This window comes from Abramis brama, assembly GCF_963993115.1.
Source record: "Abramis brama genome assembly, chromosome: 7".
Taxonomy (NCBI): domain Eukaryota; kingdom Metazoa; phylum Chordata; class Actinopteri; order Cypriniformes; family Leuciscidae; genus Abramis; species Abramis brama.
In genome coordinates, this window is record NC_139969.1 from 14,940,043 (window position 1) to 14,945,861 (window position 5,819).

The following is a 5,819-nucleotide window of genomic DNA, read 5'->3' on the forward strand; positions in this document are numbered from 1 at the left end:
CCAATATTATTTTTACTGTATAAAGGTGCTCGATCATGGAGTAGTGATGAGGATATACCAGATGGATTTCAGTCGACTACATCACAATCATCCACTGAACTCATTATTAACAGTGTAACTCTGTCAGATTCAGCTCTATATTACTGTGCTCTAAGAGTAGCAGCCCAGTGATACAAAATGCCTGAGAAGCTTTATAAAAACTCATACAAATTTCATTCTTTGAAAAAGTCTTTAATCAATCAGTATCAAAACACATACAGTTTCTGTAAACTGCCAACAGGAAATGTGGTAACAGCTGTGAATTTGGGAGGTAAAAAGGTTACATAAGGGCATGTATACGTAACTTGTACATAGCTTCTCATGTTATCTTGTTTGTTGTTATCTCTTTTTTTCATATTATGTTGTAATTCCAAAAGATGTCATTAAAAAGTATCTTCAAAAACTATACAAACTCACATGTATGAGCAAAATGGCAATACAATATAAACAGTAAGCTGCACAAACAAAGAACATAAAAAACTAAAACAGAAATAAAATAAATAACCATAAATAACCATCAATATTTAAACAGCTATGCCATTTGATCTTTTCTTAGGTGTCTTGTAATTCAGATACAGTGTCATGACAGGAGGAGGAGTTTAGCACAGACACTATACAGCTGTGTAAAGATGAGCTGTACAACACTGTGGAGAAGCTGCTGTTCTTGCCAGTTTAGTGAATGAACATGTTGATCTACATTATGATACTGCTGTCATCAACTGAAGGTATAATATTGTGGAAATGCATTCTGTTGTAACGGAAGTGTTTGAAAAATACATTTAATACCACTTTAATTTGCAGGCTCCAGAGCCACAGAAGTCATCACTCCAAAAAGCGAGAGAGTATTTGCACTTGAGGGTGACAATGTGACACTCTCTTGTAACTACAGCGGTTCTGTTCGTGGAGTTCACTGGTATCGCCAATACGCAGGTTCACCACCACAGTTCCTCATACTGGAATATTCAGGGGCTGATCCATCCGTTCCAAGAGTAACCATCAGTAATCATTGCTTTCAAGGGTCAGGCATACCAGTACATGGTCCTCTCCTTCGGGCCAAACATAACCAAAACATAGTGCGGTCCGATGCAGGCTTAAAACGAAGTGGAAGATGAAATTACCCAGAATACCTTGCGGACTCAGCAAGCCGGTAAATTTTTTTTCACAAGATGGCGGACACCGCTGGAAAGGAACAATTGAATTGTAAGTATATTTTCGCAAAAAAAAAAAAAAAAGCATGTTAACATTTCGAAATATGTTGGAATATGTTAGTTTGATGCACATCCAATGGACTGTTAAGTTTTGAACACTAATGTTAGAAAATATTTCGCGAAGCTATCTATCTGACGATGTTCATGATATCTGCCGAGTGCTTCGAGAGAGTCTGCCCATCAAATATACATCTGATCTGGGTAGTTCATCTAATTTTATTTTCGATTTTGGCTTCCAAGGATTATAAAAAGAAGATGTGAGGTAAAACTATTAAAAACTAGCCGCGTTCGTCTAACGTTAACTGTTAACTAAATCCTCCTCGGTTGCGCCTCATCCCTTTGTGGGACCTCTCTAGAACTTACAGCCCTGCAAAGAGTGCCCTCAAAACAGTGCTCCTGACTGAGCTCTCGTCTATCAAGAGGGTGGAGGACCTGCAGGCATTTTCGTTCAGCGAAACGAGCCTGGAATTTGGACCGTCTTACTCTCATGTAATCCTGAGACCCAGGGCCCGGATATATGCCCAAAGTTCCCACCACTACTTTTTGGGACCAGGTATTGAATTTGCAAGTACTCTGGAAGCGGCAGACCCAGGCTGCATAAATTAGGTTAGCCGGAAACGGGAACATTTCCCATAACACCGGCGATAAGAAGAATGGCATCTATGCTATTGTTAGTCTGTTTGTCTCATTCTTATCCTGAGGTTACAATAGCCAGCCGGATCTGGGCCGTGTCCACATCAGATGGTGAACCTGCACCAAGACCTCATCGCAGCCCTGAACATCAGCAGAGACCGGGTCGAGACAGTCCTGTGTGAAGATCTTGCTGATACGACAGGCATTGGCACAGATCCTCAGCAAAGACCACAAGAACCAGACAAGTCCTCTGCTCAAGCCCCATAATGGCCAGCTTCATCTCTATTGTTGTTATTGTACAAAGTAAAATGTTGTTAAGCGACGTCTCCACATCTTACTAGGCTTTGTTTGTCACTGTGCTGATTCTTGTTCAAAAAGAACTTCTTTTTAGCACAGTTCTAGTTTGAACTGATATACATCTCTGTCTATATTAGTGCTGTCTTTGAAGAGCAGAGGAATCACCAAACCTGATTTGGGTTACAGACAATTAGGACATAATGAGTGTGTGGAAACACCAGCAGGTGTCTGACATGAACGTTAAAGCTATACATTCAATCTATTTGCAAAGGGGAAAACACTAAGGCCCTGTTTACACGTACATGGTTATTTTGAAAAACGGAGACATTTCCCTTCGTTTGCGCCCTTCGTTTACACGCAAACGGAGGATTCGCCAATGAAACCGATTGTTTCTAAAAACTCCGGCCAGAGTGGAGATTTTGAAAATCTCCGTTTGCACGTTTGCATGTAAACTGAGAAAAACGGAGATTTAGGCAGCGACGTCACAGAATGTGACTATTTTCGGGATTCTGATTGGCTAAGGTGGGCTTGAGCTTCTCGTTACACTGCCACCTACAGGTTTGGCATGCTCTTGACAGCATATACACAGGTTCGTGTGTACGATGTTATTTTTGAAAACGAAGAGGGGCGAAATGCCCGTTTATGAAAATAGCCATCCACGTGTAAACGTAGCCTAAAAGTGGTTACAAATCCACTTAAATTAAGCAAAGGAAAAACAAGCATTACTGTACACATATATATTTATATATATATATATATATATATATATATATATATATATATATATATATATATATTAAGTTAAACAATATAATATTAAAATGTACCTGAATTTGGATCTATATTATTATTACTATAAGGGTGTGGCTCCAAGTACAAGAGATGTGATATGTGAGATATATTTTTCAATGCCTTTAGTAACAGACTCTGCTCTGTACATGCACGCTGAAGACAATGAATAGAAATGCAAAGGCACTGTACAAAAATGATGATGTGGTATTCATTTATGAATGTTGGTTTAAATAGCTAGTGATGGTGTCTAAGATAAATTTCATTAAAAAATATTGATATAAATGAAAATAACAATGTTTGTGGTTTGACATTTTATATCAATCAGTTTATCTGCAACAGTTCTAAATTTACAATGTTCAACTCTCTGCAGAACATTCTACTGGAAGAAAAACATCTTATTGAAAATGTCACTTCCAAATTTAACATTCAATAATCCAAGCCAATTTCATTTAAATATCATTTAAACCCTCAGATGATGAGATGTGTGGGTGGAGCTTTCACAAGCATCATTTGTGTTTTACAGTGCAGTCATGATGTTCCTGTGCTCTCTGCTTCTGCTGACAGTAATACAGGGTATGTAAGAGACTGGTTTAAATATAAATATATTTAGAACTATATAAATATAATGCACCAATATAATGCACCTATTATTGTCGAATGTCTGATTTTGTGATTCTCCAGTTATCCATGACTTTTCATACTTTACAATTATCATTCTTTTTAATCAACATGTTCTATTTTGCAGATGAATGTTTTGCACGCAGACAATAACACTGCAGGGCAGAACACAAGTTACTGAAGGGGAAACAGTCATTCTCTCATGCAAATATGATGTCAGTTATTTTGGTATCGACAATATCCTGGATCAGGACTGGAATTTCTGCTCCTTGTCGTTGAGTCATCCAGGAAGACTGTAATATATGCAGATCCCCCAAGTCCTAGACTGGATGGCAACATGAGCATGGGAGATAAGAAAGTGGATCTGGAGATCTCCTCTGCTGAAATGACAGACTCTGCTCTGTATTACTATAATCTCCAACCACACTTCATATGCAATAAATGAATGGTGTTGAAAATAAATCACTTTCAAATCTTCTTCATCTTCTGATCAGTTGTTTTTACTATACAGATTATTATTTTAGTACATGAACTCAGAAAAGCACACCATATGTGAAATATTTCGTCCAAAATGAAAATGACAAATTCAAAATGCCATATCCTACACCAGTTTTAATTTCTTAAAATTAAATACATATATAAATGATTTATTAGTTGCAAAATTAAAATGTATTACTCAAAAGGATGACATTTTTAACATGTCAAAGCAAAAAAAAAAAAAAAAAACATCTAGTAAAATTGTAATTTAAATGTTATTTTTCTTAAATGCATTCTTATTAAAATACAGTGTGATAAATTACAAAATGCATTCTGAGCCAAAACATGTTCATACAGCTTTAACATATAATACTGTCGCTGTGTTAATGCCAAAAGGATAGCAAAGTGATTTAAATGTATTTTTTTCTTAAATGAATTGACTCTGATTAAAAATTACATTTTCATTAAGTACCCCACTATAAATGCAGTTTTGACTTTATCAATGTGGATTTGACTTTGAAAATGCATTCCGAGCAGGCGATCACTGTCAATCATTGCATCAAGATCGCTCGCCATTGTCGCCAACATAACAGGAAAACCTGTTACAGTGTGTTTTTACAATTAACAACTAATGTTTTTATAAAAATGTTCCTACTTTCTAACAACTAAAAATCTATAAGTCTTGAAAACAGCTTTAAGATGGATGCATGTAAGAACCTTTTATCATGACAGTAGTCTTTTTAGAGGTATACAGATACTGTGCAAGTCCTCTGTAATTCATGAATGTGTGTGTTTTCATCCAGAAGAGTGTGTTCTTCTCATTTCTGTAGTCCTCATGTACACAAAGAGCTCAAGACTCATCATGGAAGATCAAATCTTGCCACAGGGTGGAGCTCCAGACTTAAATCACAGTGTTCCAGTGAAGAAAAGACACATCTGAGTTTGTCATTTCTTTCCATCATGCTGCTCTGTGCACTTGTAATATTTTCAGTACTAGCAGGTGAGATTTATTTATTTTATTTATCACCACATCTTTTCATTTAAACATGTTAATATTTAAATTAACCATTGTCTAATAACCATTGTCTAATATAATTTAAATTAACCATTTATCTGGTCACAATAGTGAACTTAGTATGTTTTTTCTTCAGGAGACTCTCTTGGTGATCTAATAACTTCTCATGGTCCTGAAAAAGAAGCTCACTCCTGTAACTACAGTGGTGCTGTTTACAATCTACTGTGGTATCGCCAGTATCAGAGATCCAAACCAGAACTCCTTCTCTACATGACTGAATCTGGAGATCCAGTTAAAGCAGATCCATCAGCCCACTGGTTTACTGCTGAAGTTGACAAAGACAGAAAGCTCATGGAACTGAAAATCAGCCCTGCTAAAGTAACAGACTCTGCACAGTATTATTGTGCCCTGCAGCCCACAGTGACAGGAAACCCTTTTCTTCAGTACATAATCTTCCTGCAGATTTTCATAGATGTTTAACAAGCACAAGTATTCTGTGTGTTTTTTCTGTGACTCAATCCACTATCAGTAACACAAGGATCTATTAATAAATCCACAAGAACTAACACAACACATATTTCCATAACACACACACAAGTAGGGGGAGTATAATGTGGTATACAAGAATAATTCAGAAGAGAATTATTCTTATACAAGAATATTACAATTCGATTCGATTTCGATTTCTAATCGACTCAATGAATATATATTTAATACAAATCCTATATTTATATTTAAAA

General features: G+C 36.4%; 1 gene segment (V, D, J or C); it reads left to right on the forward strand.

The window, feature by feature from the left end:
• The first annotated feature begins 3,499 nt into the window (after positions 1-3,499).
• LOC311087082 (T cell receptor alpha variable 12-3-like) lies at positions 3,500-5,559 on the forward strand. The segment is given in 2 exons: positions 3,500-3,542; positions 5,216-5,559.
• The last annotated feature ends 260 nt before the right edge of the window (positions 5,560-5,819 follow it).